A 24,073-nucleotide genomic window follows, 5' to 3' on the forward strand; every position below is an offset into this window, starting at 1 on the left:
AAAAGAAATCTGATGAGGTTCAACAAGGACAAGTGCAGAGTCCTGCACTTAGGACGGAAGAATCCCATGCACTGCTACAGACTAGGGACCGAATGGCTAGGCAGCAGTTCTGCAGAAAAGGACCTAGGGGTGACAGTGAACGAGAAGCTGGATATGAGTCAACAGTGTGCCCTTGTTGCCAAGAAGGCCAATGGCATTTTGGGCTGTATAAGTAGGGGCACTGCCAGCAGATCGAGGGACATGACCGTTCCCCTCTATTCGACATTGGTGAGGCCTCATCTGGAGTACTGTGTCCAGTTTTGGGCCCCACACTACAAGAAGGATGTGAAAAAATTGGAAAGCATCCAGCGGAGGGCAACAAAAATGATTAGGGGACTGGAAAGCATGACTTATGAGGAGAGGCTGAGGGAACTGGGATTGTTTAGCCTGCAGAAGAGAAGAATGAGGGGGGATTTGATAGCTGCTTTCAACTACCTGAAAGGGGGTTCCAAAGAGGATGGATCTAGACTGTTCTCAGTGGTAGCTGATGACAGAACGAGGAGTAATGGTCTCAAGTTGCAGTGGGGGAAGTTTAGGTTGGATATTAGGGAAAAAAAAATTCACTAGGAGGGTGGTGAAGCACTGGAATGGGTTACCTGGGGAGGTGGTGGAATCTCCTTCCTTTGAAGTTTTTAAGGTCAGGCTTGACAAAGCCCTGGCTGGGATGATTTAGTTGGGGATTTGTCCTGCTTTGAGCAGGGGTTGGACTAGATGACCTCCTGAGGTGCCTTCCAACCTTGATATTCTGTGATTCTATGATAAGACACATTGGCTGCATCTGTGACAACCCACATCTTAGAAGAGTTAAATGCTTGTCAGTGAGACACCAAACAGATGGCTGCTTGTGCATTTGATGGAGCTGCAAATTTCTCTGGAAGACATGGTGGAGTACAAGTTTTGCTCAGAGAAAAGTGTGACCCTAGTCTCTCCTATACACACTGCAGAGGCCATCTACTCCAACTAGCACTAGGATGAGCTGCAGACTCTTCAAAAGACATTTAAAAAGCTATAAATGTAATGTCTTCATTATATTCTTTTTTCAGCAAGAGTCCAAAAAGACTGAATATCTTGGAAAATATTGAAGATACGCTGGGACTGAAGTTCAAATTAGTCCAACCTGGGAAAACCCTCTGGCTTTCTCCTTGGCTGTTGTCTTAAAATTACTCCAGCCATTGTTACTACTTTGGAAAGTATCTACCAAAATGGAATAGATCTAAGTTGTGAGGCTGGTGGATTACTTTTGCTACTACATTCAGAGAAGACTATTGCCATTCTCTCTCTCTTAAGTCTACTGTTGAAACCACTTGGGTCATTAAACAATGCCATCTAGGCATCTGCTACAACAATAGTAGATCTTTGTCCAGCAATAGAAGCTACATTTGGATCAACCAGAGAGCTATCCATTGAAAAAGTAGTGGAAGAAGCAAAGACTTCAGTCCAGAAGTTGACTAATGACTAATGAAGATATTTATATTGAATCTTTAAGTGAAGAGGACAAGAAGTGTTTGTTAAGACAACTGAAAAAGTACACAGACTTGATTCTTAAAAATCTACAACAGCGACTTCTAGATTCTACTCAACCTCTACGCAGCTTTTACAGATCCCTGTCCTATAAAACACTGACAGTTGAGTGGAGTGAGGCACGACCAGCAATAGGGCTGCCATGTGCTCAGGACAGAATAGAGAATTTGAACACAGAGTGGAATATCACACGACGAATGAATGAAGATTTGACTTCAATTTCTTTTTTATCATCACTAGTGGCTTGACCTGATCTTTGTGTTCTGTTTCCTGGGATGAAAGAAGCAGGAATTCCTCTCTTGCTCCTCCCAGTCGCAACGGCTACAGTCGAGCGTTCTGTTTCATCATTGACTAGAATGTTTTGTTCTGAAAGAAGTCGCCTTCTGCCTGATCATGGGAATGAACTAATGAGCATATCAATTGAAGGAATGGAAATACCGGACACACGAGAAGCCACCGAAGATGAACGCATGCATTCAAGAATTTCATTTACAGAGTTGTGCAAAATTATAATAAGAAACCAAGAAGGATGTCGACGTAGAGCTTCATAGAAGTCTTGAGTAGCCAACTTCAATTTGTGTGATGATTTTAAAACATGAGTTAAATCTAATAAAATAGTCATGAAATATTTTTCAGTTTTTACTATGGTGCTATACAGCCCACCTTCACCCTCACGGTCTCACCCTCATTGGCCCAGACACCCCCCCACCCCGTAAATTTGAACACCCCCCCTAATTTCAATCCCTGGGGAAAACACTGCTCCCCAGCCCGTGCTCTGACCTCTAGGCCAAATTTGCAGGAAGACAGTTGTTTGGTAGATAATTATCATGCTGCTCCCCCCCAGCACACATGATCATTTCTAGCTCTCTTCTGATCCCTCCATGGCCTGCCTGATGGGATGAGACAGCCTCAGATTGAAGAGGGTGTGGGGCTGCTGGCTGCTGATCAATTCAGGGCCCTTGGCAGCCCTGTGAGATGCAGAGACACCGACACCTAAAGCTGCTGGCTCTGCCCTGCTGGCACGCTCCCTACCTCAGGCAGGTAGGGCGGGGCCCCTGCATCAGGTTTATCTGCACGGTCCCTCTCCAGACAGGACTGATACCCCTAATCACAGGGCAGCGGAGGGACTGCTGGGCCTGGATATAAACCACAGCATGGGACCGAATCGCAGCTCGCCTTTAATGTCAAGTTTAATCTTGTTTCTCGAGGCAGGGTGGAGAGCATGAGTAATAAAGCCATGAGAAGGGGAGGGGAAGAAGTGCGCCCCCTAAGGCTCATTGCTCCCTGATTCCAGAGCTGGTTCTACTAGCGCTGGCCAAACAGGGGTGGAGTCCCCCCGGCACACAGGACCAGCACTTGGCCCATCATGGATGTCCCATTTAAGCTATAAGGGAATAATATCCTCATCTCAGGAGATGCTCTCTGCTGGCCTTGTGCCCTCCACGCGCATAGGATGCATGGGCCCAGAGGACATTCTGCGACAGGCTGGGGATGGGGCAGGAGCAGGACAGGGAGTAGCCAGGGTGGTCCTGTGCCCAGCTAATTCTGCATCGCTGCAGTGACCTAGAGGGGTCAATACAGCAGGCGTGTGCTGGGGACCAAGCAACCCACCAGCAGCCCCTGAATCAGGAAAGATGAACACTGCCTCCTCGGCCTTTGCTGGGATGAATGGGCCCCTCTGGCCACCTCACCTGGGCAGACATGTACGGGTGAGGGATGTGGGGCAGGGCAGGTTTATTTCAAAGCCATTTCTCTTGTCCTTGAGAATGCTGCTTCCCAGAGGGGCATGCAGGGGGGAGCAGATCAGAGCCCAAGAAGGATTACGGACTGACAAGGAAAACGCCACCCGGAGAGAGGGTGAGAAAGTGAGAAACGAAGAATAATTAACAACAAAAACCCGCCGCTAGGAAATGAAACTGGTTAAATTAAAATGAGCCAACTCGCAAGCAGTGAGTCCCCCTGAAGTTAATTTAGCCTGGACCTCTAGCAGGCCTCTATTTCTTGCCGTGCACGAGTGGCCTGGCCACTGATTGTGAGAAGCCAGATCCCAGGGCGGTCAGAGGAGCCCAGAGTGGTGCAGTTCGACACAGGGAGGCTTTGAGGCAGCACCAGTAATGTGTCTCTCTGTCACAGGTGCTAGGTTTCCTAGGACGCAATGGTGTCTTTTTTGGCCTTATAATCCGGTAAGACAATGATCACGTTCCCTGGGCGTGCATCGGTAGCGCCGCACTCTCAATTTGCAGGAAACAAAATAAAGGTGATTCACCATTAAAGAACTTTGATTGTATTGCACACACACACACGCCTGCTGGCAAAGGAGGAGCCAGGAAGGACAGACTTCCACAGCTGTACGTAGGTCCAGCTCTCATTGTGAAAGTTGTCCGAAGGGGTGGAGTGACAGGGAAACCGAGAACGCCTGGGAAGCAGAAAGGAATGTGCAGGAGGATGGCCGGGGGCGGGGTGGGGGGTGACATGGAAGAGTTCTGACTGGGGAGGGCTGCCGGGGAGGGCGAGCACGGATCTGCTCAGTCTGCAGCCCTATTAAGGATGGCAGCATCTGCGTTTGCTCCTCCATTACTTTAATTATCTGCTCAGGCCTCGTGTACACGGCCAAGTTTTGTCGCCAAAACTGCCATTTGTTGACCCAAACAGCAAGTGCATACACACTGGAAGGCAACTTTTGTCACGGAAAATGCCCAGTTTTGGCAACAAAATACATCCACCCTCACAGGAGATTTATGTCTTTTTCCTCTACATTTTTGTCGACAAAGTGCCAGTGTAGACACCACATTTCATTTCATTGCTTTAATTGGCCTCCTTTAATTGGTCCCACAATGCCCATCCTGACCACTCTGGTCAGCAGTTTGAACTCCACTGCCCTGTGCTATTATAAAAGTTTGCTTTTATTGCACAAGAAACAGTACACACAAACACCCAGATGCTTGGTGGGAAAGGAGGAGCCAGGGAAGGTCAGACTTCCGCAGCTGTGTGTAGGTCCAGCTCTCATTGTGAAAGTTGTCCAAGGGGGTGGAGTGACGGGGAAACCGAGAAGTCCCGGGAGGTGGAAAGGAACGTGCGGGCGGAGTTGGGGGGCGCATGGAAGAGTTCTCACTGTGCTGCCAGGGAGGGCGAGCACGGATCTGCTCAGTCTGCAGCCCTGTTAAGCATCTGCATTTGCTCCTCAATTACTTTAATCATCCGCTCAGTAACATCCTTAGCAAACACGTGATTCTCTTCTCTGTCCTGCCGTTCGGCTTCCCAGCACAACTTTTGTTCCCTTTTTTCTGCACGGGAGTACTGCAGGACCTCCCGGAACATGTCTTCTTTGCTATGTCTTGGGCGCTTTCTTATCGGGCTGCGTGGGGTGTTCCTGAAGGCCACATCTGGTGAAGCACAGGGGACAATGCACAGAAGTGGGGTTGTTAAATTCATGCACAGCATTGAAACATTTCTGTTAAATTCACCTTTTGCAACATTGCCATCCCTGTCTCCCTGACCCTAGCCAGGCACACATCTCTGCGACCACCCAAAGCATGGTGCGTGTTGGCGGAGGGGAGGGTCCACATGGGGAAAAGCGCACACACTCTGCAAGGGTCGTGGTGCAGCATTCCAGGGAACAAATACCCGTAGGTGTCCCAATTCCTACAGCTCAAGCACAGCTGGGACTGCACAGCCTCCTCTCCCCATATACTGGTTAAATCCAACAGTTCTGCAGTGGACCCCGAGGGAGAGCGTTTGGTGTGATAAGCCACCATGGTCACCTGGGAAGATGCGATGAGACCTCTCCACGATGAGATGCGATGAGACCTCCCAAACAGGAAATGGAATTCCAAAAATTCCCAGGGCTTCTAAGGGGGATGGGCAGATGGTTGTTTACCTGGCTGCAGGGCAAACCACTGACCAGACCGTCATGATGGGCATTGTGGGACACCTCCTGCAGGCCAATTAAAGCGATGAAATCAAGTGTGGTGTCTACACTGGCACTTTGTGGAAAACAAAGTAGAGTAAAAAGACAAGTCTCTCGTCGGGGTGGATGTATTTTGTCACCAAAATTTTTCCCAACGAAAGTTGCTTCACAGTGTGTACACATGCACCGTTGGGTCGACAAAAAGCAGTTTTTGTTGACACAACTTGGTAATGTAGACAAGGCCAAAAATTGAGCCAGCATCACTCTGAAGGCCCTGGGCTGATTAGATAGCAGAGATGGCGCATTTGTGGTGAAAGCACCAGAGTGGCACTCAAGAGATCTGTACTGAGTTTCTGGTTCTGCCACTGAGCTTCTGTATCCTCATGGTCAACCCACTTCATCTCTCTGTGTCTCACTTTCGCTATCTGTAAATTGGGGGATGATGTTCGTAATATTTCCTTTCTCCCATCCTTTGTCTATTTAGTCTAAGCTCTCCAGGACTGGGACTCTCTCTCACGCTGTGTTTGTACAGCACCTAACACAAGAGTCCTGACCTTGGTTAGGGCCTCTAGGTGCTACTGAAATACTGTTGACAACTCTCATTTTTATCCTGAATCTGGTGATATCTGGCTTTTTGTCTTCAAACTGCAGTCAAGTGAACACACCAGAATCTCAGCTTTCCAATAAAAAAAAGTACCCTTCTAGCTCTTGTGGTTGCAGAGAAATGCTTGATAATGTGACCCATAATGCATCAAAAGCCAGAAGACAACTAAAAGGAGCTCCAAGAGTATTAATTTTAAGATCTCAAGATTTTTAAACCTATCTCATATTTTTAAATACGGGGTTTGCAGTACTGCTGAAGTGCAAATAATAAGCAACAGGCTATTATAGCTTCTATAGGTCTGTTCACAGTTAATGGGGGGCGGGGGATGAGGGACATAGCAGCATACACAAACTGGGGCTAGGAGAGTCAGCACCAATCAGCCATAGAGGAATTACTATAAGCTTCTAGGTGTAACACAACCAACCATCTCCTGGTTGAAGCAATTAATTGACTGAGCAATTAAGCTAATTGTAGCATGTTTACACAAAACAAGAGTGCTCAGATGAAAAGAAAACAACGCTCTGTGGGTTGCAATTAACATTTATCCAACCGTCAACAGTGAAGTTAGGATCTCTTGGGAGGAGGAGCGGGAGCCTAGTGGTTTTCTAGAATTGGAATGAGACTTAGTGTCTGGGTGCAACTTCTCAGGCCCTGCCTGCTTTGAGGATCTGCCCCAGTTCTAGTAACCACCCACTGGGGCAGCTGTCCCTGGGCAAACCCCTAGTGCAGCTGGTGTAAACCGGTAGAGGTTGTGATTTGCAGCAGCTCAGCTGATCCCACTTTCAGACAGAGATAAACTGGATCTTTGCCTATCTATCCTAAGTGTTGATCTTGTAGGTTCCAGGCAGGTTCAAGGCGGCTTTGGGGTGCACTGTGATTGCGCCAAGGGCTTACTTATAGCCCTAGGCCTGTAAACTACCTGCCCGCTGCCTTCTTGCTTCCAGGGCCTGAAGAAGCTGGGAGTTCCCTTCACCACCTACCCAGCTACACCTGCTCCGGGCACAGGGAGTGTATAAGAATACATCCCTAGGGCAGTGTTTCTGTCCAGCCTAGGGGGCAGGGGAGTGTCTCACCACTGACGGAGCTGTGTCCATTGTCAGGGAGCACATATGTATTGGCAGAACTGTAGACATCTGATCAGGGGAGCTGGAGACTGTGTTTCGTTTGGCAATAAACCTGGCCGGGTGCCTTCGTACCTTATCAGAGTCTGTGGTCATTGGGGGTTCTCTCGGGGTCTGCTCTGTCAGCGATCTGCACAGAGCTGGGGCAGCACGCAGAGGGAACACACACATGCAGCCAACTGTTATCAACCCTGAACAAGACCAGAGCACCATACCCGTGGATCTAATGACATTGGTGACCCCAACCGCTGATCTAGTGAGTAAGCGAGCTGTCCACTGTAGGAATCACGATCTAACATGACAGAAAACCACGAGCTAGGGAATCCCCTTAACCCCTCCCTGCAAATCCCCACAGAGTTTAAAAAATATCATGGGGAAGAAACATGTAATGTAATTTGTAAGGCTAGGGCAGAGACTATAGCCTTAAAATGTAAAATATTGCAAACTATAACCATGGCTGTTAAATAGTTAAAACAGCAAACCACAAAACTGGCAGGGCAAGTAACAGTAACAAAGAAAGAGTTAAAAGAATCAAAAGAAGCTAAACTGCCCTGGAATGCTCCCACCCCCCTTGCAGGGCGGCAAGCAGCGCACAGACAACCAGCACTGGAACGGAATAAAACATTGGAAACAGCTGTAAGAACCCTACAAAACATACATGTGCCGTCCCCTGTTATAAATATTGGTGGTAAAGAGCAGGCTTCAGGTAGCTCCCCTGTGCCTGCAGAATGGGGACAGAAGTGGAAAAAGGTGGCCCTAGTAAAATTAAAAGATGAAACGGGGTCCACTGCTATGCAACCACCTCCTGATGATAAAAGCCAGGTTCTGGTGAAACCTAAACCAGGACCTACACTGGTGCCTGTCAGAACGGGAGAAGTAAGTGCACAGATGGAAGAAGTAGCACACAGTGCTTTCACTGAATTGGTAAATCAAATGAAGGGAAAAATGGAGCAGTTCACAGAGCACATTAGGAGGCAGGAGCTGTGATTCGATCACAAGGGAATGAATAAAAAGGAATTTCAAAGTCAAAAACTAAAATTGAGCAGGTTAACACCTAGAATTGATGGATTAACACAGGGAGTTGCCCAAACACAGTTAACTGCAGCCAAAAAGGGCACTCCCGCCATCCGTCTGGCATGCACACAAGAGCAACAGACACTGGGGGAACAAATTCAGATTTTACAAAAGCAGGTAACTACCCCCCCTCTCCTCTCAAAGCCAGGGTAAAAACCAGGGGCGTGGTTCTCAACTGTGCGGGTTCCCAACGGCTTTGACCCACGGAACCACATTCCACGCTCATATCTAAAAATAGACCCTTCTTTCTCAAATATGAGTACATCCCAGATACAGGTTCCCCTTTCTAAGCCTTCTCAGTTTGCTAAACTCGCTGCTGCCGGTGCTTTCAAACACCTTGATAGAGTTAATCCCTCCTGGCTCAGGTGTCGCTACCTTCCTAGGTTGCTCATCACCCCCCCTTCCCCCGCCTCGCCTCACTTCGGCTCTCCCTCTGTGTTTTAAAAGTAAAAAGTTATAGTTTTTACAGAAACCTCCAAAAGATAAAGCAATTGAAAACAGAACAAAACAATTCTAGCCATCATATTACCCCTTTGCCCGTCTTTAGGTGGGTCAGCCTGTTCCTTGTTATCTGTGTGGAATGTGCGAGTATCGGAGTGTCCTACTACTGTCCTGGCCCATGTTTATACCGCTAGTGTCCAGGACCTGTTAGGGATGTGTGTTTTTGCAGCATCAGCCCTCTCCTTGCCAGCATCTGTGAGCAGGGCCTGCCTCTGGCTCACAGCTTAACTTTGCTTTATGTTAGCAAAGTCTTGACCATTACTTTAGTTCAGGCCTTAGGCCTCATACCAGGCCTCTGATACAAGGGTTTATGTTTCAGGGACGCATCTTAGTACACTCACTGCTCAACCCCTGGCTTTGCCACAGGCCCTACCCCCACTCCTCCCCTTTCCACCCGCTCCCCTGAGCCTGCCATGCCCTTGCTGCGCCCCCCCGCCCCCACCCGAGCCTCCTGCACGCCACAAAACCAGCTGATCAGGAGGTGTAGGGAGGGAGGGGGGCGCTGACCGGTGGGGCTGCCGGTGGGTGGGAGGCGCTGGGAGCGGGGTGGGTGAGCTCGTGGGGGGCTGCTGACGTATTACTGGGGCTCTTTGGCAATGCACATTGGTAAATTCTGGCTCCTTCTCAGACTCAGGTTGGCCACCCCTGCTCCAGGGCATGGGTGACCAAAAATGCAAGGTGCCCCCATCTGCAGATCAGCCATTTGCAGTCTTTCCTCTCCGGTCCCATCCTTACTGCCCTGCTCCCTGCCTTTTTGACCTTGGGATCATGTTATCCCAGTGCTTATCCCCGCTCTTGGAAACCGCACAGCTGCCACGGCTGACGCAGAACACGGCTGCCGGAGTGCGAGGTGGGATTAGCATGTTCTTCAACTGCTGCAGCCCTGTTCACATCCGGGAGCAGTAACCCTGGCTCACTCAGAGACTGACCCCCTGCAAACTGCCAGGGCAGCTCGGATCAGGTGGGCTGCTGGAGCTAACAGTCGCTCTGTTTGACCCACTGTGGCTGGGCAAAGGGCATTCCACTGTGGAATTCACTCTCCCAGCTGGGTCGACAGAGCGTGAGTTGATTAACATTTAGCACACAGTCCATAGCCCATCTGGCCTTTGCACATTAACATTTCTTCGCACTTTTCACCCAGTGGTTTCCATGCCCTTTACAATGGGGTGTCTGTCAGTATAATTACCCACATTTCACAGAAGGGGTAACTGAGGCACTGAGAAGTGAAGTCATAGCAGAGCTGGGAATAGAACCCAGCTCTCCTGCATGCCAGTCCTGGGCTCTCTCTCCACACTGCCTCCCTCTCCTAACACCTCTGGGGACTGTTGCCTCACTCTGACCATCAGTAACCAAATCGCCTCCCCAGGAAAGCCTTGTGAGGCAGATGGGCCTATAGGAATGTGACCTGGTGTAGAAAAACTTCAGTGGGCTTTAGATTAGCAGGATCTTAAGAGCCACCCAGTTAGACTCTGTCAAAAGTAGAGACAGCCTTAGAGATGCCACAAACTGTCAGTTCCCTGATTTCTGGCTGTGGTGAGGGGCGCTGACAGCTACTTTAAGAACATGCCGAGTGAGAGTGAGTGAGATGAGTGAGTGGGCGGGCAAGAAACATGTCATAAGTCACATCCATGGACTTAGACTAGGAGCCCCCTGCTCTCTTTGACCGTTAACCCAGAGGACAGGGTTGAAGCTGCTTGGAGTCATCTCCAGTTCATCTCCTGCCCTCCTTTGCCCTACACCTCTCAGCTCTGCGGTGTCAAGAACATTCATCAGAACAAACTCTGCTACTGCTGCACCCTGGAAGCCGTCACCTTCTAAAGGGCAATTAATCTGCGCTCTGAAAAGCTGTCAGCCGAAAGTGGCTGGGAAATGAAGAAGGCGTGTGAAATCACAGCACAATCTGCGGCTCCCATCTGTTTCCCCAGCCCTGAGCACCAGGGAGGGGGACTGGCCTGGCCGAGCAGAAGAAGTGAGTGCAGAATATGGTTTGGACTGTAGATCCCACAATTAGGGGCAGGAAGACTTGGGCCCATGCAATGAGAACATGGTGCCATGGCCTTCCCAGCAGGCATTATTGTTTTGCCGTCCTTTCCGTCATTCTTGTAACACTGCAGGAAGCGGCCTGAGCCATCTCTGCCATGCAGAGTGCTCCAGCTGTCCCCAGAGGAGTGTTGAAGAGCTGCACACAGAGCCCGGCACTCGATCTTGGTGCAAAGACACTCATCCGCCCACTCCCCCAGTCCACTGGGGGTGTTTAACTGTGCCATGCCCCTGCCAAGTGGGACTACAGCCTGCCAGGGTCACGCATAAGTACCTCCTGCACCTTCCCCAGAATATCAATGGGCAGGTAACAGCTGCTCTTCCGGGTTAATGGCCTCTTCGAACCCGCAGGGGAATCAGTCGCCCACACCAAGGAAGAGCGCCTATGTAAATCTATGCTATATGCTGTCGGTGCAAGCTGCTGCGGTCCAAGCACCCTATCAATTTGCCATATGCTTCTTGCTCCTAGAGGTCTATTATCCCCCAGATACCTTGTCCCTGAACCCCTCCTCCTTTCTCCAACCATCACTCAGCACCCAACCCTCTCTAGCAAAATTCAGTATGGATAAGTGCAAAGTAATGCACTGGAAAAAATAATCCCAACCATACATATAATTATTGGTTCTAAATTAGCTGTTCCCACTCAATAAAGTGATCTTGGAGACATTGTGCATAGGTCACTGAAAACTTCTGCTCAGTGCATAGCAGTGGTCAGAAAGGTTAAGAGAATGTTAGACAACTACTAGGAAAAGGATATAGGAAATAAGACTTAAAATATAATGCAACTATATAAATCCATGGTTTGCCCACATGTTGAATACTGTGTCCAGTTCTGGTCACTCCATCTCAAAAAGGATATTGTGGGACTAGAAAAGGTTCAGAGAAGAGCAACAAAGATGATCCAGGGTGTGGAATGTCTTCCATATGAGGCGAGACTAAAGATCAGGGCTGTTCGGTTTAGAAAAGAGACGATTAAGTGGGAAGATAGAATAGAGGTTTATAAAATCATGAATGATGTGGATAAAGTGATTAGAGAAGTGTTATTTAGCCTTTCCAACAATTAAAAAACCAGGGGTCACCTGATGAAATTGATAGGCAGCAGGTTTAATGCAAACAAGAGGAAATACTTGTTCATACAATGCACAAGTAACCTGTGGAACTCATTGCCAGGGGATGTCATGAAGGCCAAAAATATAATTGGGTTAAAAAAAGAATTAGATAGCCGTTAATGGACCTGTCCTATATGAACCTATTAGTCAAGATGGTCACAAACACAAGCCCATGCTCCAGGATGACGCTAAACCTCTGACTGCCAGAAGCTGGGAAGGAAGATAGGGTAGATTGCTCCAAAACTGACCTGTTCTGTAGACTCCCCCTGAAGCTTTGGTATTGGCCACTGTCAGAGACAGGACACTGGGCTAGATGGACCATTGGTATGACCCAGTATGGCAGCTCTTCTGTTTCTTAACCCCTTAGGTCACCTGCACTACTGGGTGAGGCTTCACTGCTAAATGTCTTCTAAAGCAAATCCCCTTGAGTTGCAGACATTTGGTATGAGCCCACCAAAGCAGTCCAGGTGTAATGGGCCTCAATCTGTGGGCATGCCCCTCTACAATCCTTCGGCATTTTCAGCTAGATGATGAGATTCTCCTTTGCTTCCTGCCTTAATCTGTCAGGCACTGCCATCTGTCCCTTCTCCCCCTTCTGATGCATGTCCAGGCAGTTCTGCAAACCCAAAGTGTTCCCATTTCTAAAGCACCCAGTCAGCAGAGAGTCTCCCCATCTGACATGTTTCATGGGGGGTTCTCCAGGGCTGGTGCAGGAAAGCCCAGCCTGTGGCAGTGGGGTTCTTCCAGTCGGATGCATTTCAGTTGGGGTCAGGAACACATCGGCTGAGTTCAGGTAGGTTAAACTGAAGCCCCTCTTTCCTTCTCATATATTTACATTGACCGTATATCTTGGACTATATTTGGGGGCCTAGTTTAGTTGACTGAGACACAGTAGAGTTGGAAGCCCATGTCATTTTTACAAAGCCACTTTTTAGTTTTAAATGGTGGGCATCAGTCTTAACGTTAGTTACACTCTCTAGCAACCTTACACTGTATCTGTATCTCTATCAACCTCAGACTGAATGCATCCGATGAAGTGAGCTGTAGCTCACAAAAGCTTATGCTCAAATAAATTGGTTAGTCTCTAAGGTGCCACAAGTCCTCCTTTTCTTTGAACCTCATACTGTAACTAGACCAATGGCAGTACCCAGTTTAATGAGCCGGGTTTCCAAGCAGCGGGAAAATAGAACCTTAGTTTTACTCCTAGGTAAAGCACAAAGTGACCAGAATGAAGTCAGTACAGAATCATCTCATCTAGATTAAGGTAGCACAGAAATGTTACAGAAATCCTATTGTGCCTTAAAAACAAATCCTTGTTTCAATACCTCTTCATAGAAATTTCCAATGAAATGTTGACAAGTTTAAAAAATTATATTATTTGCATCATTCTGCCAGTAAATCAGAATTTTTTCTATAGAGCTACTTCTTCAGTGCAAGGATAGTCCGTCAGCATTACGATGAGCTTAACTAAGTTAAACTGTTTTTAATAAAGTGCATGTGGCAAGTTTTCCAATACTGTAAGCTTATGTTTGTGTTGCTAAAAGCAAGTGGGCATAGGGGCAACAGTTTAATAATCCCGCCTAGGGCGCCATAAATCCTAAGGATGGCCCTGCTCCCCACTTTGCCATGTTACCAGCATCCACCCTGTTGCCAAAGCTAAATCCCTCCTCCATGGCCTGGATGAGTCTTCCCTGTGCCACACCGTCTTCCCTAGCCTGCCCAAAGCACCATTGCTACATCCCCATCCTCACCTCTTTCCTGGCCCCCTGCATAATCCCACGTCCACCCCATCTACATCTCTGATTGTATCTCCCCTTGAGAGCATTCTGTTCCATACACTTGGAGCAGTCTCCCACTTCCTGGGCCTGATTCTCCCCTGCCATGTCCCTTGGGCACCCATTGACACCTGTGCAAAATGAGCATCCCCGTCCACTTTGCTGCCAGGCAGTGAGGAATGCAGACTCCTGATTGGCCAAGTGCCCCACTTCTGCTCCCAGACCACTTCTGCGAAGCCTCTCTGGGTTGATCTCATCTACAAGGTCTCCCATTATCTCACATGTGACTGATGCCCTTGGTTGTTTTGTGTGGATTTAGGCATGCCTTCTGCTGCCACGTGCGATGTGCCATTGTACCAACGCTCCTCCTGGTTTCATCAACCAGGCATGAACCCAGGACCTTCAGCTCCAAAGCACAGACCCTCTCCTACTTGAACTAAAGGAATAACCCCATTAACTGGCAGCGGCAGTAGGCTATTATTCTCTGTAAATTATCTGCTAGTGAGGAGGGCATGTAACATACTGAACCAATGAATTACTCCATCAAATAATAATGAATGTGGAGTTGATTAAGGATCTGGAATTGAGGGAGCTGGGGAAAGGTCCGGAACCAGAGGATAAGGAGCAGGAAGTCATGCTAGAGAAGGCCCTTTCTCTGCTTGGAGCAGGCTGAGAACAAGGCAAGCATCTGCTCTGTGTGGGAAATCCACACCTCTGAGAGATGTTGCTATGCCAATGTGAATTTTCAGTGTAGACAAGCCCTGGACATCTCTCCAGGGAGATTCCTCGTGGCTGGGAACTGGCTAATATAGCAGAAGACAAAGACCCAACACGTAGACAGGGAAGAAGGTGGTTGTATTTCTTTCACATCTGCAAGATTCTCCCCTAGAGTGGGGCAAAACCTTGGCAAATTCATTCCCAAAGGGGGTGCTCCAGTGTCTGGGATGCTGCACTAAGACTTGGGAGACCTGGAGTCCATTCCCGGTTCTGCTATGTGACCGCTCTGTGCCTCACTTTCCCCAACTACCCTTCGTTTAGATTGTGAGCCCTTCAGGGCAGGGATTGCCTCTTACTGTGTGTGGTACAACACCTAGCACAATGGGGCCCTGATCTTGGCTGGATTCTCTGGCTGTTACTGTATAGAAACAATAATAATCCCCCAGAGTCAATTATTCCTTCTAGCTGGATCTCGTTGTAAAGCATAGGCAGGCAAGAGGTTCATACCTGTTGACACTGGTTGATAACAACCAGAACCGGGACCAGATCTCAGGGAACAAAATTCTCTTTGGAAGAATGGGGATAGAGTCATGAGTTGAGAGTAAATAATCCTGGGGCAGTTTGCAATAACCAAGGGCACTGGGGAAGACAATAAAGCCAGGCGACTGCTACCACATTCCACAGTACACAAACCAGAATAAAGTCCACCATTGTATGCAGCCCGCGATTGCCTGCTGGGTCACTATGGGATACAGCCTGTACCTGGGATACAGTTTCTGCAGAGCATGGCTTCACCATCACACCGGAAGGGCTCCTGTTCACAGAAAAGCCATCGCTGAGTTGCATGGACAAAAACATCCTTTAGCCAAAGAAACCCAGCGTGACTGTTTCTCCCAGCGTAACTCACTGGCTGTGCATGGGTGAGTGATGGAGTGGTGTTGCCATCCATGACAGGGCCCCGGCGGGGATAAGGAATGTGCGGCTAGCACCATGGTAGAGGCCTGTCTTCTTGGAGCCCACGGCTCACCGTTCTGAGCCCAGCTGTGCAGCTGCTTTATAGAGTGATGGCACTGGCTATCTGCAGCACATGGATTCATTAAAGCAGTGGAGCTGGAATCAGTCTAGACATCAGTGCAGGAGGCTACGCAAGGCTAGTGCAGTGCACGGCTAGGCCTTCAGCTGTCGGCCTGATTCCCAGGAGCTGCTAGCTAACACGCCTTGCTCCAAGGCTCTCCCGTAGAGTTCCAATTACTCTCCTTGCCCACAGCTGCACCTGTGTCTTCGTAACAGGACAGCAGCCAAGCTGGCCCTGCTCAGGGAATCGCTGATGGTTAAGAGATTCTAAATTCTCTCCTTGCCTAGATCGTGCTGGAAAGGGAGACCACGCTGATCTCCAGTACTTCCCTAGTTCCCTGCCACGGTCCCCAGACACATACAGCAGTTTATGCAAAAAGGGTGAAGGGATGGTAGGAAAGAACAGAGAAACACCAGCCCCCCCATCCCCGCTCCATTTAGTCATGCAGGGGCCTTCCAAGAAATCCCAAATTCCCAGGACTGGATTCCTATCTCGCTAACACCAGTTCTCAGTGTCACCCACCCCAAGCATTCAAAATCCACAAGTCAGGCCCCCAAACGTCATGAGTGTGACCAACTCTCCCAGCTGTGCTGCATCAAGTGATCCTAGCCCTACTGCCGGAGGTCCCACAGCTGCTCCATGGAGCTTCCAGCTCCTCCCCAACCTCACGTTCCAATTTGTTGATTCTGCCCCCGCCCAGCAAAAAATTACACCCCCCCCCGCCCCTTCACATCCATCTGCCCCCACCCAGCAAATCATTAAACCCCCCACACTCCCACAGCCATCTGCCCCGCCCAGCAATTCAGAAGGCGGGGAAGTAGAGAAGGCAGCCAGAGGGGGATTTCCCATGGGTGGGCTGAAATTCCCAAGAGATCTTGGGAGTGGGTGGGTCTTCTGTAGGACTGGCACCAGCAGGGACCAATCACAAGAGTCAGCAACACTGTAAACCTGGGATGAATTCTCTAAGTTCAGTCTAGTCTCTGGAGGTTCCTAAGTCCTGGTCTGGGAGCTGCAGGGAAGTGTTCTTGGCCAGGGTTTCACAGCCTTGTCGGTGTCAGTATCTGTCTTTCCCAGTGCCCGGATCTAGCCAGGACCCTCTCCCACTTAGCAATATGGGGAGGACAGGATGCTTATGACGCCCCCAAATCAAGACCCCTCCTCCATCCTAATGTCAGATATTATAATGCCATGGGATGTGGGGACAATCAGGGTGAAAAAGAACTATGGTTCTGTAACCTTTGCCCTCCGTTTGTGTCACTCGCACAAACACCCAGGAGAAGGAGCAACTGAAATTCGTAAGAGACAAAAATCAATGACAAACACTGATGTATATTTCAAAGGTTGTCTTGGGGTATTTTTTGTTTTGATCATTATCAACTTTCAACTTTTTTTGGGGGGGGCACTAACAGACCATTTTAAATATGGCTAATTCTGCTTGGTGCAGCAGGCAAGACTGGTAACAGCTTTAGAGGAAAAATCAGATCTGATCAGCAGAATGAATCATTTAATAATATTTAATCAGACGTCACTAAGAGGGGCGTTCTCCTCTGACACACACACACACAATTTCTTTAGCCCTCAAGTGATTTGTTAATTGTTTTTTAATTTACCCTTTGTGTAAATGTCAGATTGTGTGTGTGTGTGTGAGAGAGAGAGAGAGAGAGAGGATTTTGTGAAGAATTTTGTGGCTATGTGTCATAGGCCATATATTGCTAGCAGAGATTCTCCTTGAGCTCCAGTGGCAGGGGCCTGAGCTTTCACAGCCGGAGGATGTGAGCTCCTTCCCCTCTGCCTTTGTGAAGTTGAAAGTGGCCATAGTGTGCAGCACAGTGAAAACCATGAAACTCTAGGCGGGCCTGGAGGTGGTACAGCACACACAACACCTGTATCTAAGGGCTGGTGAATGCACACCTGCCTGAGTGTTACTGTTTGGCTAGTTAGGGCCTGATCCTGCACTCTTTGCACACCCAGAACTCCTATCAAATGAGTTTTGGGGTGCACAAGGAGTGTATGTTCAAACACAGTCACGAGCCCAGTTGCAGCTAAAACAAGCCACTGGGCTCCACCTCTGCTGGTGGCCGAGAGCACCACCCTACAAACACCTTCTCCACCCCACGGTCTGCAGTTTCTCTCCAACCAGACCAACTTCCGTAGAGCACTCAGCATTCCCTTAAAGGGCCTGCCACTCGAAAAAGACTTTCCCTGTGTCCATACCCCTTTAAAGGCACCCCCCCCCCACAACAGGCTGCCCATGCACGTGCACAGACTGGCTTGCACACTCTGCACCAGAAGCTGGGAAATGCCCCAGCTCACTCCTCAAGCCAGGAAAACAGGAGGGGAGCCGGAGATGGGTAGCCGTGGGAGGAAGGGCTATTAGGGCAGAGAAGCCAGGAACACTTGTGCAGCCATGCTGGAGGAAGAGATAAAATGAGCTTACAATCACGATAATAGGCAGCAAAGTGCTGGAAGAGCTGATTCAATTTGTTGAACCTGCTTGGGTGAGATCGCCTTGTGCTGAGATGCTGGCTCTGATGTGACCAGGCAAGCACTAAATGACCCAGCAGCCTGCACATTGATCAGATGAGACCCGTACAGCGGGAACTCTGAGCCAGCAGGCTTCTTAGATAGACAATACCAGTGGCCCTGGGTTGGGGGAGCCCTGGGAATGCTCTCACACCACCCACCCGCTCACATCTACCTCTGCCCTTCTTTAGGCAGGATTCCTGATAGTAGCAACACTGGGCTTGCCAGATCGGATGGCCTCTGTGTCCAACTTGAGTCATAGCTCTAAGGCTCATCAAGGCTGACCTCCTGCATCCTGAGAACTGCACCCTCTCATCTGGCGTCCTGTCTCTGATGGCGACCAGTACCAGCTGCCTTCAAGGAAGTACAAGAATCCCAATGACAGTTATTAGACTTTGCTATCCTGCGGCAGGAAGGAATGCCATGCTTCACAAACAGCTCTGAGCTAGGCTCCACACACAAGAACAAAGGGTCAGCTCCCAGGTCCACTTCATCGATGAAGTGAGCTGTAGCTCTAATAAATGTGTTAGTCTCGAAGGTGCCACAAGTCCTCCTTTTCTTCTTACGGATACAGGCCAACACGGCTGCTCCTCTGAAACAGGTCCAGCCAGTCCAGCGTCCTGTTTCTGACAGGCCAACACCAGATGCTTCAGAGAAAAGTGCAGGAATCCCAGAGTAACAGATGCAGGATATTAGCCCCTTACCTTAGGTCTCACCCTGGTCTCTAATAGTGAGAGATCAGCTCAAGCCCTGAAGCACCAGGTTTTATCTCCCTTCCAAAACTGTTATCATTCATTATAGGCAGCAAAGAGCCGCTTTTACAGATCCAGACTAACACGGCTACCCCTCTGATACTGATCATTAATTATAATAACTCAGAATAGTCTCAATATCCCTACACATATCCAATCCCTTTTTGACTTTTGCTAAATTCTTGGCCTAAGTGAATTCCAGTGGCAGTGAGTTCCACAGTCTAATTATGCATCGTATGAAAATGGATTTCCTTTGATTGGTTTCTAATTTTCCACTTTTAATCTAATTGAATGTCCCCTTGTTCTTGTGTTAGGAGAACAGAAGCTCCCAGTCTCCCTTCTCCACCACAGTCACTATTACATAGACTTTTATCATGTCCAGTCTTACTCCTCTCCTTTTTAAGTAACAGTCCCAGTTGTCAGGCTTCTCTGGACCAACTCCTTTCCACTAAGAGGGTATATGATTAGTTATCTTTATTGTCCTCCATGAGCCTTTTCTCACCTACACATCCTCCATGCTGCCACCTGAACTCTGAGTCCCTACGTGATTATGTCTATGTTGAACAGTCAGAGCAATAATAATTAGCTTTTCTCATCCATATAGCTCAAAGCCCTTTACAATGGAAGACAAGGATTCTTATCCCCATTTGATAGGAATTATTGTTGTTTTTATTATTACAGTAGTGCAGGACTGTATCCATAGCAAAGACATTCCCTGCCTGGAGCTCGCACTCTAGCTAGACAAGACACTCACAGTCATAGGCTTGCAATGGGTATGTTTGTCAAGGATGGGGAACTGGGGTGAAGACAACACCTGCAGTCCAAAAATGGTAGATGGAACAGAAGAAATATTGTACTTATTACAGCACTCTCCAGGTATAACATAAAGCGTGAGGCAGAGCCCTTGTAAAATGTCTCCTACTCTGGGCCACCTATAGTCCATTTCTGCTTGCAGAGAGCATGCTGGCTGCCTGGGGCTTGCAGGAAGACTGGCTCTGGCTAGTCAGCTGAACTAGTTGAAAACATCTGCACAGGACAGCTTTCTACTCAACAATGGTGATTCAAAGAAATCGAGCTGTTTTGCAGGAATATGTCAATTCTGTCAATAGTTTGGAATGAAATTATTCATGTTTCATTTATTGAAACAAGGCACAAACCATCACAGCAGGGGGCAGTCTGGTGTGGGATTAGTCCCTTGCCCAGCTTTAAATGGCTCCTTAATGAGCCATAGGGATGGGTTTGTTCTGTCAGTGACAGTGCAGGACCCAGTGAATCCAGTTTCCAAGGCCCTTCTCCCCACCTTGCTCATAGTGAGTCTCTGCCTCTGTTCCCAATGAGACCATTTACAGTTACATGCGACTCTCATGCTTCAGGGCACAAGCCAGCCACTCATTCATAGAATCATAGAATCATAGAATATCAGGGTTGGAAGGGACCCCAGAAGGTCATCTAGTCCAACCCCCTGCTCAAAGCAGGACCAATTCCCAGTTAAATCATCCCAGCCAGGGCTTTGTCAAGCCTGACCTTAAAAACCTCTAAGGAAGGAGATTCTACCACCTCCCTAGGTAACGCATTCCAGTGTTTCACCACCCTCTTAGTGAAAAAGTTTTTCCTAATATCCAATCTAAACCTCCCCCACTGCAACTTGAGACCATTACTCCTCGTTCTGTCATCTGCTACCATTGAGAACAGTCTAGAGCCATCCTCTTTGGAACCCCCTTTCAGGTAGTTGAAAGCAGCTATCAAATCCCCCCTCATTCTTCTCTTCTGCAGGCTAAACAATCCCAGCTCCCTCAGCCTCTCCTCATAACTCATGTGTTCCAGTCCCCTAATAATTTTTGTTGCCCTTCGCTGGACTCTCTCCAATTTATCCACATCCTTCTTGAAGTGTGGGGCCCAAAACTGGACACAGTACTCCAGATGAGGCCTCACCAGTGTTGAACAGAGGGGAACGATCACGTCCCTCGATCTGCTCGCTATGCCCCTACTTATACATCCCAAAATGCCATTGGCCTTCTTGGCAACAAGGGCACACTGCTGACTCATATCCAGCTTCTCGTCCACTGTCACCCCTAGGTCCTTTTCTGCAGAACTGCTGCCTAGCCATTCGGTCCCTAGTCTGCAGCTGTGCATTGGTTTCTTCCGTCCTAAGTGCAGAACCCTGCACTTATCCTTATTGAACCTCATCAGATTCCTTTTGGCCCAATCTTCCAATTGGTCTAGGTCCTTCTGTATCCTATCCCTCCCCTCCAGCGTATCTACCACTCCTCACAGTTTAGTATCATCCGCAAATTTGCTGAGAGTGCAATCCACACCATCCTCCAGATCATTTATGAAGATATTGAATAAAACCGGCCCCAGGACCGACCCTTGGGGCACTCCACTTGATACCGGCTGCCAACTAGACATGGAGCCATTGATCACTACCCGTTGAGCCCGACAATTTAGCCAGCTTTCTACCCACCTTATAGTGCATTCACCCAGCCCATACTTCCTTAACTTGCTGACAAGAATACTGTGGGAGACCGTGTCAAAAGCTTTGCTAAAGTCAAGAAACAATACATCCACTGCTTTCCCTTCATCCACAGAACCAGTAATCTCATCATAAAAGGCGATTAGATTAGTCAGGCATGACCTTCCCTTGGTGAATCCATGCTGGCTGTTCCTGATCACTTTCCTCTCATGCAAGTGCTTCAGGATTGATTCTTTGAGGACCTGCTCCATGATTTTTCCAGGGACTGAGGTGAGGCTGACTGGCCTGTAGTTCCCAGGATCTTCCTTCTTCCCTTTTTTAAAGATTGGCACTACATTAGCCTTTTTCCAGTCATCCGGGACTTCCCCGGTTCGCCACGAGTTTTCAAAGATAATGGCCAGTGGCTCTGCAATCACAGCCGCCAATTCCTTCAGCACTCTCGGATGCAACTCGTCCGGCCCCATGGACTTGTGCACGTCCAGCTTTTCTAAATAGTCCCTAACCGCCTCTATCTCCACAGAGGGCTGGCCATCTCTTCCGCATTTTGTGATGCCCAGCGCAGCAGTCTGGGAGCTGACCTTGTTAGTGAAAACAGAGGCAAAAAAAGCATTGAGTACATTAGCTTTTTCCACATCCTCTGTCACTAGGTTGCCTCCCTCATTCAGTAAGGGGCCCACACATTCCTTGGCTTTCTTCTTGTTGCCAACATACCTGAAGAAACCCTTCTTGTTACTCTTGACATCTCTGGCTAGCTGCAGCTCCAGGTGCGATTTGGCCCTCCTGATAACATTCCTACATGCCCGAGCAATATTTTTATACTCTTCCCTGGTCATATGTCCAACCTTCCACTTCTTGTAAGCTTCTTTTTTATGTTTAAGATCCGCTAGGATTTCACCATTAAGCCAAGCTGGTCGCCTGCCATATTTACTATTTTTTCGACTCATCGGGATGGTTTGTCCCTGTAACCTCAACAGGGATTCCTTGAAATACAGCCAGCTCTCCTGGACTCCTTTCCCCTTCAAGTTAGTCCCCCAGGGGATCCTGGCCATCCGTTCCCTGAGGGAGTCGAAGTCTGCTTTCCTGAAGTCCAGGGTCCGTATCCTGCTGCTTACCTTTGTTCCCTGCGTCAGGATCCTGAACTCAACCAACTCATGGTCACTGCCTCCCAGATTCCCATCCACTTTTGCTTCCCCCACTAATTCTACCCGGTTTGTGAGCAGCAGGTCAAGAAAAGCACCCCCCCTAGTTGGCTCCTCTAGCACTTGCGCCAGGAAATTGTCCCCTACGCTTTCCAAAAACTTCCTGGATTGTCTATGCACCGCTGTATTGCTCTCCCAGCAGATATCAGGAAAATTAAAGTCACCCATGAGAATCAGGGCATGCGATCTAGTAGCTTCCGTGAGCTGCCGGAAGAAAGCCTCATCCACCTCATCCCCCTGGTCCGGTGGTCTATAGCAGACTCCCACCACTACATCACACTTGTTGCTCACACTCCTAAACTTAATCCAGAGACACTCAGGTTTTTCTGCAGTTTCGTACCGGAGCTCTGAGCAGTCATACTGCTCCCTTACATACAGTGCTACTCCCCCACCTTTTCTGCCCTGCCTGTCCTTCCTGAACAGTTTATAACCATCCATGACAGTACTCCAGTCATATGAGTTATCCCACCAAGTCTCTGTTATTCCGATCACGTCATAGTTCCTTGACATCACCAGGACCTCCAGTTCTCCCTGCTTGTTTCCAAGGCTTTGTGCATTTGTATATAAGCACTTGAGATAACCTGTTGATCGCCCCTCATTGCCAGTATGAGGCAGGAGCCCTCCCCTCACAGACATTCCTGCCTGTGCTTCCTCCCGGTATCCCGCTTTCCCACTTACCTCAGGGCTTTGGTCTCCTTCCCCCGGTGAACCTAGTTTAAAGCCCTCCTCACTAGGTTAGCCAGCCTGCTGGCAAAGATGCTCTTCCCTCTCTTCGTAAGATGGAGCCCGTCTCTGCCCAGCACTCCTCCTTCATGGAACACCATCCCATGGTCAAAGAAACCAAAGCCTTCTCTCCGACACCACCTGCGTAGCCATTCGTTGACTTCCACGATTCGACGCTCCCTACCTAGGCCTTTTCCTTCCACGGGGAGGATGGACGAGAACACCACTTGCGCCTCCAACTCCTTTATTCTTCTTCCTAGAGCCACATAGTCTGCAGTGATCCGCTCAAGGTCATTCTTGGCAGTATCATTGGTGCCCACGTGGAGAAGCAGGAAGGGGTAGCGATCCGAGGGCTTGATGAGTCTCGGCAGTCTCTCCGTCACATCACGAATCTTAGCCCCTGGCAAGCAGCAGACTTCTCGGTTTTCCCGGTCAGGGCGGCAGATAGATGACTCAGTCCCCCGGAGGAGAGAGTCCCCGACCACCACCACCCGCCTTCTCCTCTTGGGGGTGGTGGTCGTGGAACCCCCAACCTCAGGACAGCGCATCTCATGCCTTCCAACCAGCGGAGTCTCCTTCTGCTTTCTCGCCCCAGACATATCATCTGGTCCACTCTCCGCAACGATACCTGTGGAGAGAACATGAAAGCGGTTAGTTACCTGTGTCTGTGTTACTGGAACCCGGACATTCCGCTTACCTCTTCTGGAGGTCACATGTTGCCAAGCTTCTTCACTGGCCTCTTGGCTCCTCTGTGCAACCTGCTCTATATCTGTAGAGCTTTGTGCCCCTAGAAGCCTATCCTGAGTTTCGTCCAGGAAATCCTCAGTTGCCCGTATGCAACGCAGGGTTGTTATCTGTTGCTCCAGACCTTCAATCTTCTCTTCCAATATGGAGACCAGCTTGCACTTTGTACAGACAAA

This window comes from Lepidochelys kempii, chromosome 15 (genome assembly GCF_965140265.1).
Source record: "Lepidochelys kempii isolate rLepKem1 chromosome 15, rLepKem1.hap2, whole genome shotgun sequence".
In the NCBI taxonomy this organism is placed as follows: domain Eukaryota; kingdom Metazoa; phylum Chordata; order Testudines; family Cheloniidae; genus Lepidochelys; species Lepidochelys kempii.